The sequence below is a fragment of the Vicugna pacos genome, unplaced genomic scaffold (assembly GCF_048564905.1).
Source record: "Vicugna pacos unplaced genomic scaffold, VicPac4 scaffold_17, whole genome shotgun sequence".
In the NCBI taxonomy this organism is placed as follows: Eukaryota; Metazoa; Chordata; class Mammalia; order Artiodactyla; family Camelidae; genus Vicugna; species Vicugna pacos.
The window spans coordinates 3,034,599-3,058,166 of NW_027328738.1; the positions used below are offsets into that span (position 1 = coordinate 3,034,599).

General features: G+C 33.2%; 2 long non-coding RNA genes across 3 annotated transcripts; both read left to right on the top strand.

Annotated features, from left to right (window-relative positions):
* Positions 1-417: 417 nt before the first annotated feature.
* Positions 418-1,107, top strand: LOC140692763 (uncharacterized). Its single transcript, XR_012068330.1, has 2 exons — positions 418-495; positions 835-1,107. It is a non-coding gene; the product is annotated as an uncharacterized lncRNA (long non-coding RNA).
* Positions 1,108-20,582: 19,475 nt separating this feature from the next.
* Positions 20,583-22,301, top strand: LOC140692761 (uncharacterized). Of its 2 annotated transcripts, none has more exons than XR_012068326.1 (2): positions 20,583-20,752; positions 22,142-22,301. It is a non-coding gene; the product is annotated as an uncharacterized lncRNA (long non-coding RNA). The 2 variants fall into 2 exon arrangements; XR_012068327.1 differs by having other exon boundaries at positions 20,592-20,752; positions 22,118-22,301.
* The last annotated feature ends 1,267 nt before the right edge of the window (positions 22,302-23,568 follow it).

The window sequence follows — 23,568 nt, forward strand, 5'->3', positions numbered from 1 at the left end:
AGGTTAAAATCCTTATTTTTCTAAAAATGATGACAGTGCATTAACTATTCAAGATTATGAGAAACTTTGCTTGCAACTATGAATCTTATCAGAAATCTAAATAAAGCTATTAAAGCTGCTTTTAAAAAGTGGCATTCTCCGTTACTGCAAATGCTAACGTCTTAAATTTGATGACTGTACTATTTAAATGTGTATTTTCCAAACAAGGAACTTCAAAATATCGTCAGCAATGTTCATATTTTGATGATATTATCTTTGCATTGTAAACGTGAAATCTGAGGTTTTATAGGTTAGGCTTATTGTAGTGTTGTATTTTGTTCTAATATATTATTAAAAATCTTTCTTTTTTTGTTGTAGCTGCAGTTCTACCATAATCCAAATTTTAAAAGAGCCTGTCACAAGCTTTTAGTGAGAATTGAAGAATTGGGATTAAAAATGCCTCTCTGGTATCTTCATCGTCTCAAGATTTCAACAAGAAGCTCTTTAAAGGAGGAGGTAATGTTGGTAAACATAATTCTGATTTTGTGTATGACACTAGTGGAGAAAGTGCATTTTTACCTTCTCCAAATTTAAACATGGCTCTAATAAGGAAGCCCTCTACTAGCCACATAATTGGTGATACAACTACCCCAATCAAGGTGATTTTTCTCCTCTATCATCAATGTCAGTTAGACCACCAGAACAAATTGCAGTGGATCAAAGTGCTATTTTCAATCACTTGACCACTGTCTATGAGCACTCTCAAAGCAGCTACACTGAAGCAAATGGCCGTGTTTTGAATTTCATTACAACTACAAATTCTACTCTAAGTACAGCATCTTTTCTCCCATACAGAGCAATTATTTTGGACTGATTGTGGAGCCTTGTACTTTTCCAAAAAGATATCACAACATATCTGCCAATGAAGGTCGTTTTTCTAAATTTCAACAAGGGAGAACACCACGGTTTCTAGTGCCATTGATAGCTGATACATCAGCTACATCTCTTTCAAGGCCAACTCATCAGACATCTTCAGGTTATGAATGTCATCCTAATTACAACTGATCTATCAGAGGACTACCAGATTATGCAGGATAACAAAGATTAAAATTGATGTTGGCAAATGTCGACTAATATCTGCAATTTTCTTATTTGAAAAATAAACATAGTTGTGTACATTTATTATCCTTTTTTTAAAAAAAATGGATTAATGAGTTAAACGGGAGACTAAGTTACCATTTAAAGAAAAAAAGAGATATTTGATTGATATGATCATTCGATGGAACAATATGGGTGTAAATTTAAATAATTTCTGTAAGGAAAAGAGGAAAATGGAAGAATTTGTAAAAAGACCAAAACATGGAGAGAGGGAAAATTACTAAGTTGTTTCTGGTTCATCCTGGAAAGTATTAAATGTGTTTAGTTAGGATATGTTGGAACAGGATATAAATGCAGGAACCGGCCCAGGAATCATGGTCTCTATTATGTCATATCTGGTATCATAAAAGTCACATGATGTATTCTCAGATGGCACATTCAGAATGTGGTAGAACTTAAGAAGTAATTTTATCTATTGTCTTCTTTGTGCTGTTTTCAAAGCATTCAAATTGGTGGTTTCTTTTCCTCCCCTCAAGAGTCTACACTATATTTTCAAGTGAATATTTTATGTTTCTTTTTTGTTCCAGCCAAAGACATGCTTACATCCTCAGGGTGGCACATAATGCCTTTCCAACTCTAAGCCCACAAACTCAACAGAGTTTAGTCATTTCATTATACATCTGGCATCTGACTAATTTGACATATCCTTATGTTTCACTGTTTCTGGAGATACATCCAGGCAAATGCTTATCAACCATATTAAATCCAACCTCAGAACTTTTACTCAAGCTCATCCTTGGGCAAAGGATATCCTCCTTTTACCTATTTAGATTTTTCCAGTCTCAGCACAGAAATCACCTCCTCCAGATATTTTCTGTCTATCCCCCTTTCCTTGTCTAACTTGCATACCAGCACTGTAAGCACAGCACATGCCACAGGATGCATTTTAGTATTTAGTGAATGAAAAGTACATGTTTACTTTAAGCAAAATCTACTTTCCTGAAACAATAAAACTCTCATGGTTTTCAAACTGTTTCGTTATGGTCTTTACTCTTCACCACAATCTTGCTCTTTTCGTAGCCCAAGGACTAGTCACTCAACACAGTAATTGGAGGTAGGTACAGAAGACAAAGTATTATTTTCTTCTTAATTCATGCCTCCAGAGGCATAAAGCATTCCATTCTCATTTGCTGGATTTTTTCCTGTCACTTCATCATCCATCCACCTCAAAATAGCTGATATTCTTCCCCATTCTAATAATTATACTGCCTTCTAATTAATTGACTTCTTAGAATCAGAGCTTTGTCCAGAAGAGACCCTGCCATTGCAAACATTTAATGTAGATTTATACACCCCGAATAACTTGTGCCCCTTCTAACATTCACACAAGAACTATCTAAAAGGTACTAGCCCCTTGGTTGGGGTGGTCATATTCAGTAACTAAATTGCAATCTAAACTGTGTGGACTAAAAAGAGGTGAGGGTGGTAGAATTAGAAATTTGTGCAACTGCAAGAATACCAAATTTTTGCAGATATTAGGAAATATAATATATTCATGGAAGACTTTGTCTATTTCCCATTAATTTAAAATAAAAGGTGAAGCATTTTCAGAATTTGAAATGAGCTGAAATTCTGGAAAAAGTGTAGGCAAGGAGAGGGAGCCTAAGTCTTCTGCTCACAATCATGCAGCCAGTGTCAGCTGATAAGACTGGAATGACAACATTGAGTCCTGAAAATGTGTCACCAGTTGTGAAGAAAGACTGTGAAAATCTGGAGAATGGTCAAATTGGCCAGGGTAAGCTCTAGCAACATCCCACCAATATGACCTTTACCAAGAGAAGAAAAGAGCCCACTTGCAGCAGGAGATCAGTGTCTGGACAGCAGTGGTTTTTCCTATAACAGAAACATCAAGCTTTAATGTTTGTCAGCTCAAATCTAATGGTGGCTATGTTGTTGCTTAAATTAGCAGTCTGGGGTTAAGATGGGCTGGTTGAGCAGCTTGTTTCAAACTCTCTTATCACACAGTGGGTCTTATAGTGATCATCATAACAAGGTTCTACACTGATTAGTCAAAAGCTACAGTTTACTTTCAAAATTAGAAATCCTAAAGAAGTTTATTGTTTGTCCATCTCTAGTTTTCTACCTGAGAAATCTAGACTATTGGCAAAAGTACAAAAGTTGGCTGGTGCTTTGAAAACTATTCTCTGAGCTCTGCCCACTGAATTCTTCCCACTAAATACTACAAATCTGTCTACCACTCTGTGTGTGTGTGAAGATGGATTGTTAAGCAGTAACTAAGTTTGTCTTAGTTGAGTCATCAGTGAATCATTCCTTTGTACCTTTCAGAATGTCTGTGAATTAAGAGTTTCATTGAGCCACCAGATTCTCTTCCGATCAGGGAAAGGTAGATTATATTTCTCCCAGTACACTGTTAACTGTTCATTGAATCCCGAGCTAATGCTAGGGCCAAGCCACTAAACCCTTGAATTGGACTGAGGCATATACATTCTCCAATCCCCAGAGCCCATTACAGGACTGTGTCTCCTTTTTAATTTAAGCTTATGTCCAAGAATTTTTTCTTTTAATTCTCATTGTTGACATGACTTATTTTGGCTTTGAACACCCGTTGACAAGTTTATAGAGTTTGAACTGCTGATATATTCCCGTTCAACTACAAATACCAATAACCTTTCTTTCGTTGGACTACCTGGAATACAGTGAGCATAGTCATTATTTTGAAAGCAGTCCTCAGTCCTGATAATGCAGAACATTTACAGTTCTTTGCCAGCACTTGAGCGAGGGTGTTTCTTGTGGATCCCAGAGATTATCTTCACATCCCCTAATGCAACCATGAGAAAACACCATATTGTTATCCAAAATCAAGTTTTTTGTCAGTATTGCATTCCCATTGCAAAACAGTTAAGAATTGTAGGAGTTCTGAGATTTTACCATGCTGAGATTTTTAGCAACCTAGCATGTTCCTTTCTTACTGATGTTGTTGGGGAGATGAGACCTTTGGTCAGAGACAGTGAACATTATCACTCACAGCAAACGCAGCCATGGTTAAATTTGTAGCCATTCCCTAATCTCAGATGAATACACAGAGTGAAATTTTGATGCCTACAGAAGCAGTGGGCTGTTAACATGAAGAAAGTTTAATGCATGGTAAAACACTATTTATATTAGTATCTTTATGTATAATTTATCAGAATCACTTATTTATTAGTATCTTTATCTAGGATAAGTCTATCATGACTCAAGATTACTTGCTGCAAAAACAATCATGAGAAATGACATGGGAAACAATGATCATTGTTTTTCCATTTTTCCTTCTGCTTTTATTGAGATATATTTGACATAACACATTGTGTAAGGTTTGGTTCACAGGGTAGATATTTGAGTTACATGTATCATAAAGTAAATATTATAGCAAATTTAGGGAGAACACATTATCTCCTTTAGATACAGTATTAAAGAAATACAATTTGTCTTTTGGTTGTGATGAGAATCCTTAGTGTCTGCTCTCTTAACAACATTCATATATAACATAAAACAGTATTAATTGTATTTACCATGTTAATACGTAGCATCCCTTGAACACGTTTATTTAACTGCTGGAGATATGTATCTTTCGAATGCATTAATGTAATTCTGCTTTCCCAACCCCTGCCTCTGTTAACTACAAATCTGCTTTTTTTCTATAAGTATGTTTGTTTGTTTTTGAAGTGTACTTTAATGTGTAACACTGTGTTAGTTTCTCTTACATAACAAAATGTTTGCAAATTTTAATACATTTCAAACTGATCACAATAAATCTAATTATTATATGTTGCTATTTAAAGATATTTCATAGTTATTGACTATTCCCTGTACAGGAATTTTCTTGTCCCTGACTCATTTAATTTGCAACTGGAAAATTTTCTCTCTTAGTTTTCCTCAACTCTTTCTTTTTCTTCACCACATTTCCCTCCTTCTTGTGAACAACCTATTTCTTTCTGTATCTATAACTCGTTTTATGTTTTGTTATGTTAATTTGTTTTAAATTCCAAATATGAGTAAAATAATTCAGCATTTGTCATTATCTATCTGACTTGTTTCACTTAGCATATTACACTCTTGGTCTACCCATTTGTTGCAAATGGCAAGAACTTATACATTTTAGAGCTGAGTTATGACCCATTAAAATTTTATGTGTGTGTGTGCATATATATATATACAGTGAGCATATATATATACATATTTAGAGTGTATGCATATATAGATATACAAATATAGATAAATCTTTAGTTAACAGATGGTTAGATATATACACTATTAACAGACATTTTCTTTTCTTTTTTTTTTACATTTTTATTGATTCATAATCATTTTACAGTGTTGTGTCATATTCAACAGACATTTTCTTTATCCATCATTTTTTGATGAGCAATTAGTTTTCTTCTATGTCCTCGCTATTGTAAATAATGCGGCAGTGAGTATAGGGTTGAATATATCTTTTCTGATTAGTGTTTTTATTCTCTTGGAATAAGTATCCAGATATGGAAATGTTGGATCATATTTCATTTTTAATTTTTGGATAAAACTCTACAGTGTTTCCACAGTGGCAGTACAAATTTACATTCACTCAAGCCATGGATCAAGGTTCTTTTCCTTACATCCTCACCAATATTTATATTTGTTACCAGTTTGATCATTGTCATTCTGACAGGAGTGACATAAAATCTCATTGTGTTTTGGACTTGCATTTTTCTGATGGTTTGTGATGTTGACCATTTTCATGTGCCTGTTGATTGTGACAAGCCAGCCCAAAGTAAAGAGAGCTGCATCTGAACCAGTGTTTAGTGTAGAAGCGATCTGCTTGCCAAAATGCTCTGGGAGCAGCACAGATGAGGGCTCCAATGGAGGGCCTCTGGAAACAGCAAGATGAACTTCCAAATCAGGATGAATACAGAAAGATTTCACATTAAAAGTACACAGTCCTCAGGAGTACACAGACCACCCCCTTGTTTTAATCTGTTTTTACCTGTTCCATTTTCTATTATCCTCTTAATTTTTACTTCTTATTCAATTATATATACCACCATTTTAATCCCTTTGAAATTTTTTAAAATATTTTTATTATTATTACTTTTCAAACTCTGCTTCAAATTGCTTTAATATTATTCATTATACAATGTCTTCAAAGCTTTATTTCTCCCATCTTTAAAATTCCTTATCTCTCTCTCTCTTTTTTCTGTTTTCTAAGTTGTATTATTACATTGTCATTAGGTAGACATACTCCTTTAGGACCACAGTATATAACTGATACTTCATAAAAATCAGTGCCAGAGAGGTAGTAGAAAGATGAAGAAGCAGAGAAACCATTCCCAATTAAAAGAACAAGAGAAATCCCCTGAAAGAATGATCAGTGAAATAGACATCGATACCTACTAGATGAAGATTTCAAAAATGGAGTGATCTAAGTACTGAAAGAAATAAAAGAGATAGTGTTTAGACATAATAAATATGTCAAAAATGAAATGGAAGCTATAAAGAAGAACCGAGTAGAATAGGTAAACCTGTTGACTGAGATGAGGAATGATTTAAAGGCGTAGCAAAGCTGACTATATAACGCAGAGGAACGAATTAGTGACTGAGAAGACAGGACAATAGAAAGCACCCAAACAGTAGAGCTACAAGAGAAACAATGAGAAAGTAATGAAAAAAGCATAAGGGACCTATGGGAAAATAGAAAGCATGCCAAATTTGGCATGATAAATGTCCCAGAAGGGGAAGAAGATCAAAGGGGATTACAAAGGTTTTTGTAGAAATCATGACTGAGAACTTCCCAAACTTAAAGAAGGAATCAGATATCCAATACTGGAAGATCAGAGTGTCCCAAACAGGAAGAACCCAAATACACCCAAACCAAGACATATAATTAAGATGGCCAGAGTCATGGATAAAAAATGATCCTAAAGACAGCAAGAGAAGAGCAAAGAGTGAGTTATAAGGGAATCCCCATTAGGCTCCCAGGTGATTTCACTACAAAAATACTACAGGCCAGAAGGGAGTGGCAAGATATATTCAAAGTCCTGAATGAAAAAAAAGTTATATCCTAGGATACTTTAACCAGCAAGGCTATCCTTTTTGGTAGAAGGAGACATAAAGAATTTCTAAGACTTGAAAAAGGTTCAAAAGTTCAGCAAATCTAGACCCAAGCTAAAAGAATTATTGAAAGGCCTTCTCTAAAAAGAAAAGTAGCAGGATGCAACAGAAATTTGAAACTCACAGCTGGAAAGGTGATAACTCATGAATTACAAATAAAATAAACACAAAATTTTAAAACAACACATACAAATCATTGAGAGTGGGAAAGGGAGACAGGAAAATAGAGAATTTATTTTTTGGTCTTTCCTTTTAAAATTGTTTATTCTCGGTAGGATGGGTTTGAGATCATGTTACTACCCATTTAATAAAAACAGTTATATTAATGGTCTAAGGGAATTATAAAAAAGGGTAACTAGAAGACAAAAACTTATCAGGGTGTCACTAAAACAAAAAAAAATTCATGATAATACAAAGCAAATTTACCAAACCATAAAAGGAAGATGAAAGGAACAAAGAGTAAATACCAAATCAACTGCAAAGGAAAGTTCAAATTGTCAATAAACACAAGCCTATCATCAATTATTGTAAATGTTATTTGACTAAATGCTCCAGTCGAAAGTCATAGAGTGGCCGGCTGGATGATAAAGCAAGAACCTTTAAAATGCTGCATACAAGAGACCCACATCAGAGAGAAGGACACAAATAGATTGATAGTGAAAGAATGGAAAAAGGGCATTTCATATAATTGGAAAAACCAAAAAAGCAGGTGTTGCAGTACTGACTTCAGACAAAATAGTCTTTAAAACAAAGGCCATAAAGAAAGAAAAAGAAGGACATTTTATAATGATTAAAGGAGTGATACAATATGAAGACAGCACACTCGTTAATACATATGCACCAAATATAGGAGCACCTAAGTACATAAAATAATTACTAACAGATATAAAGGGGGATTCATATTTGGAGATTTCAACACTGCATTAACATAACTAGACAGATCATCGAGACAGAAAATAAATTAGGCAACTGAGAATTTATATAATACAATACAAATATAACCCTTGGTGAATATTTTCAGAGCATTGCACCCCCCCACAAAATAGGATATACATTCTTTTCAAGTGCACGTGGAACATTTTCCAGGATTCATGATGTACTTGGGCATAAAAGAAACCTCTGCAATTTTAAGAAGTTAGAAATTACCTCAAGTATCTTTACTGACCACAATGCCATGAAGCTAGAAATCAACAACAGAGAAACAAAGGGGAAAAATGAAAACATAGGGATTAAATAATATGTTATTAATAAACAAATGGGTCAATGAAGAAATCAAAGGTGAAATGAAAATGTACCTTGAGACAAAAGAAAATGAAAGCAAAACCACACAATATTTATGGGACACAGCGAAAGCAGTGCTGAGAGGGGAGTTTATTGTGATACAGGCCTTCCTCAAAAAAGAACAACCACAAATAAACAGTTTAACCCACCAGCAGAATGAACTAGAAATAGAAGAACAAAAATACCCAAAAGACAGGGGAAGGAAGAAAATCATAAATATAGGGGAGGAAATAAATAACACAGAGATGAAAAAGAACACAGGAAAAAAATCAACCAATTCAAAAGCTGGTTTTTCCAAAAAGTAAGTAAAATCGACAAACCTGTGGCCAAAGTCAAAAAGAAGAAAAGAGAGAGAGTACAAATCACCAAATAAGAAATGAGAATGCAGAAATTACCACAAAATTTAGAAAAACAGAATATCATATGAGAATAGTATGAAAATATATTAAACCAAACTGTGTTACCTACAATAGCTGGACAAGTTTCTGTGATCATACTGTCCACCAAGACTGAATCAAGACGTAACTGACCCCTTGAAAAAGCAGAGCACCAGAAATGAAATTAAAATAGCAATATAAAACTTCCCTAAATATAGCAGCCATGACTGGATGGATTCACCGAGGAATTCTACCAAACATAACAGAAGAACTCATACTAGTCCTTCTCAAACTCTTCCAGATGTTTGAAAAGAAAGGAATATTCCCAAAGTCATTCTATGAAACCACAATCACCCTGATACCACAACCAGGCAAAGACACTACCAAAAAAGAGTATCATATGCCAATATCATTGATGAAGACAGACACCAAAATCCTCACCAAATAGTAGCAAATAGAATCCAACAACACAGAAAAAAGATTATACATCATGACCAAGTGGGGATCATGCCAGGGACACAGGGGTGGTTCAACATATGCAAATCAATCAATGTAATACAGCACATCAACCAGAGAAGGAACCAAAACCACATGATCATCTCAATAGATGCAGGAAAGCATTTGATAAAATTCAACACCCACGTATGATAAAAATTCTCACCAAAGTGGGCATAGAGGGAATATATCTCAACATCATGAAAGCTATAGATAACAAACCTACAGCCAGCATAGTACTCAAAGGTGAGAAAGTCAAATTCTTCTCACTAAAATCTGGGAAAGTAAAAGAATGCACACTATCACGACTCCTACTCAAGATAGACTTGGAAGTCCTAGCCACAGCAATCAAACAAGAGAGAGAAGTAAAGTGGATGCAAATTGGAAAGGAAGAGGTAAAAGTCTCACTATATGCAGAGAATATGTTACAATATATAGAAATATGTTACAATATATAGAAAATATATATTGCATAAATTTCCTTGTATAAAAATTAAAACCAAGAATAAACAAATGAGACCTAATGAAACTTACAAGCTTCTGCACAGTAAAGACGCCGGAAGTAAAACAACAAGACAACTTACGGAATGGGAAAAAATTTGCATATGAAACCGTCAAAGGATTGATCTCCAGAGTATATAAGCAGCTCATCCAACTGAATAAGAAAAAATAAACAACCCAATCCAAAATTGGGCAGAAGACATAAACAAGCAATTCTCCAAGGAAGACATACAAATGATCAAAAGGAACATCAGAAAATGCTCAATATCACTGATGATCAGAGAAATGCCAATCAAAACTGCAATTAGATATCACCTCACACCAGTCAGAATGGCCATCATTCAAAAATCCGCAAATGACAAATGCTGGAGAGGCTGTGGAATAAAGGGAACCGTCCTTCACTGCTGGGGGCCATGCAGGTTGGTGAAGCCACTGTGGAAAACAGGATGGAGATTCCTCAAAAGCTTTGGAATAGACTTACTATATGACCCAAGAATCCCGCTCATGGGCATAAATCCAGAAGGAACCCTACTTCAGGAAGACACCTGCATTCCAATGCTCATAGCCAGCACTATTTATAATAGCCAAGACATGGAAACAGCCTAAATGTCCATCGACAGTTGACTGGATAAAGAAGAGGTGGTATATTTATACAATGGAATAGTAGTCATTCTTATAAACTGACAATATAATGCCATTTTCAGCAACATGGATGGTCCAGGAGAAAATCAGTCTAAGTGAAGTAAGCCAGAAATAGAAAGAAAAATACCATATGAGATGGCTCATGTGTGGAATCAAAAAACAAAACCAAACTTAGCAAAAAATGCATAAATAGAAAACAGAAATATACTCGCAGGCAGAGAATACAAAGTGTTGTTTGCCAAGGGGTGGGGTGTGGGAAGAGATAGGCTGGGAGGTCAAAATTGTAAAATAGATAAACAGGATTGTACTCTATAGCACAGGGAAATATATAAAAGACGTTAACGGCAGCTCACAGGTGAAAAAATGGGAGAAAAAATGTATATATGTTAATTGTACCTAAAAAAGTGTGCTCTAAAATGGACTTTGAGACAACTTTGTAAAATGATTGAAAATCAATTTAAAAAAGTTAAAAAAAGAAAAAAACATGATCCTAAATATTACAGGTGTTAATGTAAATTAGAGAGCAAAAACAACTATTCAAAAAGTAGTAAAACCAATGATTTTGTTTTTTGTTTTCTTTTTAAGATAAGCAAAATCAAAAAACCTCTATCCAGGTGCATCATGAAGAAAAGAGAGATGCTCCAAAGAAATAAATTCAGAAATAAAAGTGAAGAAATAACAATTGTTCTCTCAGATATACAAAAAAGGGAACATTTTGTCACAATTACATGCTAATAAACTGGAAAACTTAGAAGAAATAGACAAATGTCTAGAAATAGACAGAGATAAGGAGAAACATTAATTTGAACAAACTGTTTACTAGAAGAAAGATAGAATCTGCATTTAAAAAAACATTAAACATTGGTGCAGATTTAAACAGCTCCCGTGGAGAATTGCAGAAAAATACAAAGCAGGACTTATACTCTTCAAACTATTCAAAAATAGTGAAGATGTAGGGAACTCCCATATTAATTCTATGAAGCTTTCATTACCCTGATAGCAAAGCCAACAAACAAAGTACAAGCAAAGAGAATTTCAAGCCAATAACTTTGATTGAAATAGATGCAAAAATTCAAAAAAGTATTATTAATAAACTAAATCCAGCAATACCTAAAATGAATCATACAACATGATCAACTTTAATTCATTGCAGGGTCATAAGAGAGGTTGAAATTACATGAAATCAATCAGTTTGATACACCACATTAACAAAAGAAAAAGGGAAAATGACTTGGTCATCCCAATAAATCGATAAAGAACATTTCACAAACTTCAACTTTCATTCATTAAAACAGCAGCAGCAACAACAACAAGAACAGTAGAATCAACAAAAACAGAAACTTCTTACCAAAGTAGGATTCAGGAAATATATCTCAACATAACTAAAGTCATTAATTACAGACACACAGACAACATAATATGCAAAAGTGAATAACTGAAAGCCAAATTAAGGAATAAAACAAGGATGCACACTCTCACCATTTCTATTAAACACAGTATGGGAAGTCATAGCAACAGCAATCGGACAAGAAAAAACGTTACTCAAGTTGGATTGAATAAAGTAATACTGTTATTATTTTAGATGACAGGATAATCTATATAGAGAACCCTAAAGATTCTCCACATGAAAACAACTAAAACTATTAAAGACATTTAGCAAAGTAGGATGATTCATGATTAATATACAAAAAATGTCACATTTCTTTATACTAACAGTGAAATATTCCATTATTTAAAAAAAATCCATATGAAAACAGATCAAAAATGAAAAATCTATGAAAAATCCAAGATAATAAAATCAATAGGACACTGATAAAGAAATTTGAATTTGATGCAAAGAAATGGAAAGAAATTTCAAGATCTTAGTTTAGAGGAATTAATAGTGTTAAAATATGTATACTACAAAAAATGTCTACAAATATAAAGTGATTCAGATCGAATTACATGATATTTTCCACAGAACTTAAAACAGTCCTAAGATTTGTATGGAAAAGCAAAAGAACTAGAACTGCAAAAGAAACAATGAGGGAAAAGTACAAAGTTGGTTGCATAACGCATATCCCTCCCAGATCTCAGACTATATTACAAAAACTGTAATCAAAACAGCACAATGCTGGAAAACAAACAAACATCTATATCACTGGAACAGAACACAGAGGCTGAATTAAACATCACACCTATGGTCAACCAAACTATGACAAAGGAATCAAAATTATATAATGCCTAAAAGACAGTCTTCAGCATGTGATGTTGAGAAAGTTAGACATCTACATGTAAATCAATGAAATTAGAACACTCCATCACACTGTACAAATATAAACTCTAAATGTTTTAAATATCTGAATCTAATACATGACACAATAAACTCCTGGAAACTAACATAGTCAAAACATAAATTGTAACGAAATTTTCTTATGTCACTCTCCCAAGCTGAAAACAATAAAGGCAAAATAATCAAATAGATCCAAATTAAACTTAAAAGCTTCTATACAGCAAAATAAACAGAATGAAAAGATGAACTTCCAAATGGGAGAAAACATTTGGAAACAATGCAATCAACAAGAGGCTAATTTCTAAAATACACACATCGTTCATACAACTCCATTTCAAAAATCTACAGACAACTCAGCCAGAAAATGAGCAGAAGGCAATTTTCTATAGACCTATCATATGACCCAGCAATCCCACTCCTGGGCATATAAAGCATAAAATCTGAAAACAAAGAATCGTAGTGTAAAATATAAGAAGTAAACTCTGACATTGGATTTAATTTGATTCTCAATATGTCTCCTCTGCCAAGGGAAGCAGATGGAAAACAAACAAAATATGATTGTATCACTCTAAACAGATTTACACTGCAGAAGAAATGATCAATAAAGTGAAAAGTCAACGAACACAATGGGAGAATATATTTGCAAGTGAAATTTTCCAAACAAGAGTTAATATGCAACTATATGGGAAACTCATACACCACAAAAACAAAAAAAGACCAAACAATCCAGTTAAAAAAGTGTCCATAGGAACTGAATAGATAGATCTGAATCAATTTTCTGTAGAAAACATACAGTTGGCAAAATGACACATGAAAATATGTTCAGAGCTATAAATTATTGGGAAAGTCATAAACCAAAAATGAGACAAGACCTCACAATTGTCAGAAGGCTCTCATCAAAAAGAAAAGAAATAGATGTTGGTGAGATTGTGTAGGAAAAGGAACACTGTGGACAGTGTTGATAGGAATGCAAAGTATTGATTGCATTGCATATGTACATCAAATTTTCTTCATCCATTTTTCTGTCAAGGAATATTGTGTTTGTAGGCCCCTGTCTGAAGGCTACTGCTAAGAAATTTGGGGTGCAGTTGTCTTTTTGAAATATGGTTCCGATTGATGTCTACCCAGAAGTGGGATTGCTGGATCATATGTTAAGTCTATTTTTATACTTTAGAGAAATCCCCATCCTGTTTTCCACAGTGACTGCACCAACTTCATTCCTACCAACAGTTTAGGAGGGTTCCCATTCTCCACAGCTTCCCCAGCATTTATTGTTTGTGGACTTTTGAATGATGGCCATTGTGACTATTGTGAGGTGATACTTCATTATCGTTTTGAATTGTCCTTCTCTGATAATGATAGTGAGCAATTGTTTTTCATAAATCTATGTGTCATTTGTATGTCTCTTTTGGAGAATTGCTTGTTTAGGGCTTCTGCCCATTTTCAGATTGGGTTTCTTGTTTGTTTTTTTTATTATTATTAGATTGTATGAAGTCATTATATTTTGGAAATTTAGCCTTTGTCAGTTGCATTATTTCTAAATATTTTCTTTAATCCTGTAGGTTGTCATTTTGCTTTGTTTATGGTTCCATTTTCTGTGTAAAAGCTTAGAAGTTTAATTAGGTCCCATTTATTAATTTTGCTCTTACACCCATTAACTGGATAGGCTGTTCTAGGAGATCATTGCTGAGATTTATCTCAGAGTGTTTTGCCTATATTTTCTTCTAGGAGATATAGTGTGTCTTGCCTTACATTTCAGTCTTCAAGCCATTTTGAGCATATTCTTGTGTATGGATTGAAGGATTGTTCTAACTCCATTGTTCTGCATGCTGCTATCCAGTTTTCCCAACACCAGTTGGTGAAGAGATGGGCTTTTCTCTGTCATATTCTTGGCTACTATGTCAAATATTAATTGAACATAGGCCTTTAGATTTATTCCTAGGCTCTCTATTCTCTTCCATTGATCCATATGCCTGTTTCTGTACCAATATCATGTCGTTTTAACTATTGTAGCTCTGCAATAGTGTATGGAGACCAGTCGGGTTATTGCTCCAGCCTCTTTCTTTGTCTTTAATATTGTTATGGAAATTATGGATCATTTTGGATTCTATATAAATCTTCTGATCATTTGTTTCAGTCCTCAAAATAAATGTTTTGCATAATTTGATAGGAAACCAGTTTAAGTTTGTGGATTACCTTGGACATTATGGCCATTTTAACAGTATTATTGCTTCCATTACGAGACCATTGGGTATCTCTTCAATTCTTAAAATCTTTCTTGATTTCCTCAATCAATATTTCCTTGTTCTCCATGTATAAGTCATTTGCCACCTTGGTCAGAGTTATTCTTAAGCATTTTATAGTTTTGGGTGCAGTTATTAAAGTGATTGTTTCCATACATTGTTTTCCTGATGATTCAATGGTAGTGTAAAGAAATGTAATTATTTTTTGTAGATTAATCTGGCTACCTAGCCCAGTTCCTTTTTTAGCCTAAGTAATTTTTTGTGAAGCTTTTACAGTTTTCTATACACAGTGTCATGTCTGCATAAATTGACAACTTTACCTCTTCTTTCCCAGTCTGAATAGTTTTGTTTATTTTCCTTGCCTGATCGTTGTGGCTAGGAATTCCAAGACTATATTGAATTGAAATTGTGGGAATGGGCATCCTTGTCTTGTCTCAGGTTTTGGTGGAAAGGGTTTCAGTTTTTCACCATTGGGTATTTTGCTGGCTATATATTTGTCATAAATAGCTTTCATTATGTTGAGATATGGTCCCTCTATGCCCACTGTGATAAGAGCTTTTATGGCAAATAGATGTTAAATTTTATCAAATGCTTTTTCTGCATCTGCTGAGATGATCATATCGTTTTTGTCTTTTGTTGATATGGTGTATCACAATTGACTGATTGATTTGCATATGTTCAACCATCCTTGTGTTCCTGGGATGAACCTAACTTGACCATGGTGCATGATCTTTTTTTCACATGCTGTTGGATTCTGTTTGTTAATACTTTCTTAAGGACATTCACATCTATGTTTCTCAATGATATTGGCCTATAGTTTTCTTTTTGGGGTAGTGTCTTTGTCTGGTTTGGTATCAGGTTGATGTTGGCCTTATGGTGTGGGTTTGGGAGTACTCTCTCCATATCAATGTTTTGGAAGAGTTTGAGGAGGACTTATATGGATTTTTCTTTGTATGTTTGGTCAAATTCCCCAGTGAAGCTCTTTGGGTCTGAATTTTGTTTGCAGATATTTTTTATTGTATTGATAATTGTATTCCATTTCTAGTAATCTGTCTGTTCAAATGGTTAATTTCTTCTTGATGCAATATTGGTGGACTGAATGTTGCCAAAAACTTCTCCATTACTTCCTGGTTATCCAGTTTGTTTCCATACTGTTGCTCTTGATATTTCCTTATGATATTTTGTAAATTTGTTGTACTCTTTGTATTTTCTCCATTTTCATTTCTTATATTATTTGGGTTCTCTTTCTTTTCTTGTTGGTGATCCTGCCGAGAGATTTGTCAATTTTGTTTAAAGTTTCAAAAAAGAATTTGATTGATTTTTTTTCTATTTTTTAATCCCTATTTCAATTCTTTCCTCCTTGAGCTTTACTTTTTCCCCCTTTCTGCTGACTTTTGGTTTTGTTTGCTCTACTCTTCATGATTAGTTTACATAGAACTTCAGATTATTTATTTGAAACTGTACTTCTTTTTGAGGAGGGCTTTGTCACTAAGAACTTCCCTCTTAAACCTGCTTTAACTGTATTCCATAGACTTTGTGAAGTGTTTTGTCATATTTCTCAAGATATTTTTTTATTTCTTCTTTTATTTCATCAACTCCCTCCTTTGTTATAGTACCATGTTTTTTAATCTGGATGCTGTCATTTTTTCTCCCTGTTTTTCTATGATTTATTTCTAGTTTCATAGTATTATACTCAGAAAAGATGCTTGAAATAATATTTATCTTTTTAAATTTTTTGAGGCTTCTTCTGTGCCTGAGTTAATAATCTTTCCTTGAAAATGTTCCATGTGTATTGGAAAAGAATGTATATTCTGTTTTTGGGAGAAGTACTCTTTTGGAAGTATCAACCATCTCCAATTATTTTATCATGTCTTTTAGTATCTTTGTTCCCATATTAATTATCTGTGTGAAAGACCCGTCCAGTGATGGTAACGGGGTGTTATAGTATCCTATTGTGATTGTGTTCCCAGCGATTTCTCTCTTTTTATCTATTAGTATTTGCTTTATTTATTTAGGTGCTCCTATATTGAGTGCATATGTATTAATGAGTGTAAAACACTCATTTTCTATTGCTCTTTTAATCATTATATCATGTCCTTGTTTATCTTTCTCTATGACCTTTCTTGTAAAGTCTATTTTTGTGAAGTAAGAACTGCTAGTCCTGCTTTCTGGTCATGTGTATTTGCATGCAATATATTCTTCCATCTTCTCACTTCCAATTGTGTTTTCCACTTACTAAATAGGGTCTCTTGTATGCTTCATTATGTAGGGTCTTGTTATATTATCCCATCTGACTATATATCTTTTGAATGAAGCATTAATTCCATTTTCATTTGTGATAATTATTGATAGACTGGTGTTTATTTCCATTTTGAACTTCATTTTCCAGTTGATGTGGTATTTCCTTTTTGTTCATTTCTTTTTCTTTTTATGGCTTGATAGTTTTCTTTTATTATCTTGGTTTCTTTATGGCTTTGTGATTTCATTGTAAGATTTTGACTTATGTTTACCTTGTTGTGTATTTATATTTACCCATAATGTATCTGTTTATTTTAACTGATAAGAATACAAACTCTTACCCATCCTACAGAGAAGAGAAACAAGAAATAAAAACGCTGTATTGTCCTGTTTCATTCTGTGACCCTTAAAAATTCTGATGTTCTCTTTTAGAACATCTTATATATTCTGTTGTAAGTCACTGAAGATATTGCCTTTATAATTATGCCTTTCTCTTTTCTATAGCATCCTGCTTCTTTTGTATTTAGAGTAGATCTTTCATTATTTCATTTTCTCTTGCCAAATTCTTTAAGTATTTGCTTGTGTGGAAGTTATTTACCTCTCCTTCTATTCTCAAAGATAGCCTTGCTTGATAAAGTATCTTTGATTACAGCTTTCTTTCATTCAGTAATTTGAATAGGTCTTGCCACTGCCTTCTGCCGGCTGTATTTGTGTAGGAAACGAGTTTACATATATTATGCATATAATTATATATATATGAAAAGAACACCTCGAAATGAATTTAACAAATAAGGTGAAAGCGTATACGTTAAAAAACAGAAAACATTAGTGAAGGAAATTAAAACTGATCCAAAGAAATGAAAAGATCTCTTATGTTAATGATGTGAATCTATGTGGTTGAAACAACCATTCTACCCAAGGGAATCTACATTTAGTTTGATTCATGTCAAAATACCTATGAGATTTTTCCATTATATAGAACAAATAATATCAAAATTTATATGTAACCACAAAGATCATGAGTTGCCAAAATAATCTTGAAAAAGTGTATTAAATGTCATGGTGTAAAATTCTCTGATGTTAAACACTCTTACAAAGCTTTAGTAAATAAAACAACATGATACTGGCTCAGAAACAGACACCAATCAATAGAAGAGTGTAGAGCAACCAGATATAATCCCTCACACCTATGATGAATTAACCCATGAAAAAGAAAGCTAGAGTATAAAATGAAGAAAACATATTCTCCTCAATAATTAGTGCTGTGGAGATTGAATATTGAAAAGATAGATTACAATATTTCCTCACATTGTATACAATCCATGAGCACAGAATATCTTTCTATTTAATTAATTTACTTATATTTCTTACACCTGAAATTTATAGATCTATGTTTAGATCTTTTATTTCACTTAACAAATGTATTCCTATTTTATTCTTTTTGGTATAGATTTACACACAAGTGTTTTCCTAATTTCTCTTTCTGATAATGTGTCGTTACTATATAAAAATGCAACGGATATTTGTATATTGATTTTGTATTCTGCAAGTATACTAAGTTTGTTCATTATTTCTTACAGTCACTGGAGGAGTCTATGGAGTTTTCTATCAATGTATAATTATGTCATCTGTAAATACTTTACTGAATTTTACAAGTTGGATACCTTTTATATTTTTTCTTGACAAGATGTTCTGGCTAGGACTTCTAGTAGTGTAATTTAGGACGTGTGAAAATGAGCTTCTTTTTCTTATTACTGTACCAGAGGAAAACCTTCCTGTATGTTAACATTGAACTTGATGTTACTCATGGGTTTTTCATATATGGCTTTTATTTTGTTTAGTTAACTTCTATATAGAGCGAATTTGTAAAGAATATTTAAATAAAATAGTTAAGATCAGTTCTGTCAATAAATTTCCTACATTTCTTGAAATTGTAATTTTTCAATTCTTTGTTTTTTATAGGATGTTACCACATATAATAATCTGCGTATGTTAAATAATATTTATGAATCAAGACTAAATCCAACTTAACTATAGTTTATAATACATATAATATGCCATGAATTCAGGTTGCTAATATTTATTTAGAATGGAATTTACAGATACTGAAGTAAGAATTTACATTACAGCTTGATTTTACATTTATTTACTTAAAATTATATCTGTCATTTTGAATTTGGCTTATCCTTAATGGAATTTATTTTGAAATAAATAATATAAATTTTGGTATAAATCCAGTTATACTGGATTTATATATAATATATAATACCAGTTATATCAGTTTACTGATACAGAACATAGCTATCATTTACAATTAGTGAACAGAACACTTGCCTTAAAATGCTGTATTATATAAACAATGCCAACTATTTGAAGACTGAGAAACATATTGCTTCCTAAAATGCATTACCTGGTATTTTCCACCCCAAACCACATATACTGTTATTTCTTTGTTTTTTGATTGTTTGTTTGTTTGCCCCTTAATGGAGGCACTGCTTATTGAACCCAGGATCTTGTACATAAGAGTATTTATCAACAGCATTTTGGAACACATAACAGAAGCCACAAGAGTATGGATTATACAGATGACATGAAAATTTATTCCTTCTAGGGACTGAAAAACCTCTGACTGAAAGAATGGCAAAAATAAACTTTTGCAAATATACAATAAGATTGTCTCTTTTGTACTTTTTATACCAGAATATTAAATTATATTTGTTTTACTTATACCACTGAATTACAATTTAAAACAAAAATTTCCCCCTTTGGGATTTCTTAAATTTGATTGATTATATAAATAAAATTTTATTTTATAAATATTTACAATTTATTTATTAACATTCCAAATAAACTGATATTTATTTTTCTCATATTTTGAATATACAGCTACTTATTTTAAAGAACACAGATAAATACATACTTCCATTTCCGAATCAAATTATGTTTAATTTTAATAACAAATGATATTGAAATTGTTACACATTTTCTGTAGAGGTTTTACACAAATTTCACTTTAACTTCCAAAACTTTAAAATTATTTTTTTTGCATTATTTATTCTCTGTTCACCAATCTAGTATAAATTTGTGTACAAAAGTATGGAGATTGGTTTTATTTCATAGACCCCAAAATTATATTATTTAAAAAGATTTTGTGGGGATAATATTTGCAGATCACACTATAAAAATAAGCAACATTTATGTTTCATTTTAACTGGATGAATGAGAAGTAAACACTGGTGGAATTTTACACTTGGGTTGCTGGGATACCAGTCGTATTGTGATGACACAGCTACTCAGGTTGAGAACCATTGTGATTGCCTAGCAGTTTATCTGTGCAGGCTTGCCAAATCAGCATTTGAACCTGCAGTGCTCAAAATCATGCAGATTATAAAAGTAGCTGTAGAAAAAGTTATTTGAGATGACACCTGTTTCTTCAGAAATTCAAGATGTGTCTCATAAAGATGGACCAACTGTTTCAGGTAACTCTGGTAGATCTCTATTGTGTGATCAAACATTCTCTGGGGACTTGGACTTAAGGTCTATGATTGAAGAAAATGCTTTTCAGACTTTGTCTGAAGAATCTTTGATAAAAAGACCATGTTACACACATTGTGTCTCAGAACCAGATGAAGATAATGATTTTCGTTCTCTGAGATTTCCAAGAAAACTCTGGAAAATGGCTAGGAGTGACCAATATCAATCCATCTGGTGGGATGATAATGGATCTTCCATAGTGATTGATGAAGATGTCTTTAAGAAGGTAGTTTTGGAAAGAAAGGCCCCTTTCAGAATATTTAAACTGGAAGTATGAAAAGTTTAGTTAGACAGCTTAACCTTTATGGGTTTAGTAAAGTGAGGCAGAATTTTCAAAGATCTGCTTGTCTAGCTGACTTTCTGGCACAAGGAAAAGAAGTCTCTGTTTTAAGCAAGGTATTCAGAAATTTTAGTAACCACTTGGTAACTTATATATGAAAATTTATGTTGTACATCAGTCTATGGTAATATATATTTAAAGCTAGATTTTGAAAACTGTATAAAATTACCAAGTCTTAAATTCTTTATTTTTTCTAAAAATGAGGACAGTGCCATATGTATTCAAGATTCAGAGAAACTTTGCTTGCAACTATGAATCTTATCAGAAATCTATATAAAGGTATTAAAGCTGCTTGTGAAAAGTGGCATTCACAGTTACTGCAAATGCTAACTTCTTTAATTTGATGACTATACTACTTATATGTGTATTTTACAAATAAGGAAATTTAAAAAATAGCAATGTTCATATTTTCATGATATTATCTGTGCATTGTAAATGTGAAATCTGATGTTTTATACGTTAGGCTTATTGTAGCCTTGTATTTTGGTTTAAAATATTACTAAAATTTTTTACTTTGATTGTAGCTGCAGATCTACCATAATTCAAATTTTAAACGAGTCTTTCCCCAGGTTTTAATCAGAATAAAAAGAAGAGTTGGGATTAAAAATGCCTCTCTGGTATCTTCATTGTCTTAAGATTTCAATAAGAAGCACTTTATTGCAGGGGGTAATGTGGATACTCATAATTCTGGTTTTGTGGCTGACACTAGTGGAGAAAGTGCATTTTTACCTTTTGCAAAATTAAAAATGCCTCTAATTAGAAAGCCCTCTACTAGCCACATAATTGGTGATAAAACTACCCTGATCAGCGGTGATTTTTCTGGTCCATCAGACCACCAGAACAAATTGCAGTAGATCAGCATACTATTTTAAATCAGTTGAACATTGTCCACTGGCACACTCAAAGCAGATACACTGAAGCAAATGACCTTATTATGAAGTTCATTAAAACCAAAAATTCTACTTCTCAGAACACCATCTTGTCTCCAATGCAGAGTAATTATTTTGGACTGATGGTGGAGACTTCTGCTTTTCCAAATGGATATCACAACATATCTGCCAAAGAAGGTCGTTTTTCTAAACTTCAACCAGGGAGCAATGCACGGTTTCCAGTGACAATGACAGCTTATACATCAGCTACCTCTCTTTCAAGGCCAACTCATCAGCCAACTTCACTTTATGAACGTCATCCTAATTACAAGATATCTACCAGAGGACTACCAGTTTATGCAGGATAACAAAGATTAAAATTGATGTTGGCAAATGTTGACAGATATCTGCAATTTTCTTATTTGAACAAGAAGCATAGATGTGTACCTGTATTAACCTTATTTTTTTAAATTAGGTTAAGATTAAATGGGAGACTAAATTAACATTTAAGTTAAAAAGAGATATTTGATTGATATGATCATTTGATGGAAAAATATGGGAGTAAATTTAAATACTTTCTTGTAAGGAGGAAGAGAAAATGGAAGAATTTGGAAAAAGACTAAAACATGGAGAGAGGGAAAATTACTAAGTGGTTTCTTGTTCATCCTGGAAAGTATTAAAAGGGTTTATAGGATAGGCTGGAACAGGAGATAAATGCAGGAACCGGCCCAGGGATCATGGTCTCTATTATGTCATCCCTGGAATCATAAAGGTCACATGATGTAGTCTCAGATGGCACATTCAGCATGTGGTAGAATTTAAGAAGTAATTTTATCTATGGTCTTCTTTGTGCTGTTTTCAAAGCATTAAAATTGGTGCTTTCATTTCCTGCCCTCAAGAGTCTACATTATATTTTCAAGTCAATACTTTATGTTGCTTTTATATTCAAGCCAAAGACAAGCTTACGTCCTCAGGGTGGCATTTAATGCCTTTCCAACTCTAAGCACACAAACTCATCTTGGTTTAGTCATTTCTTTATAAATCTGGCATCTCACTACCTTGGTATAGCTTTATGTTTCACTGTATCTGGAAATATATCCAGGCAAACGATTGTCAACTATGTTAGCTGCAACCTCACCACTTTTACTCCAGCTCATCCTTGGATTTTGGGTGTCCTCCTTTTATCTACTTAGACTTTCCCTGTCTCAGCAAAGAAACCACCTCCTCCAGATGTTTTCAGTCTATCCCCCTTTCCTTGTTTAACTTGGATACCAGCACAGTAAGCACAACACATGTCACAGGATGCATTTTTGTATTAAGTGAATGAAAAACACATGTTGACTTTAAGCAATATCTACTTTCCTCAAACAAGAAAACTCTCATGGTTTTCAAACTATTTCGTTATGGTCTTCACCGCAAACTAGATCTTTCATAGCCCAAGGACAAGTCAATCAAGACAGTAAGTGGAGTTAGGTACAGGAGACAAAGTAATATTTACTTCTTAATTCATGCCTGCAGAGGCATAAAGCAATCCATTCACATTTGCTGGATT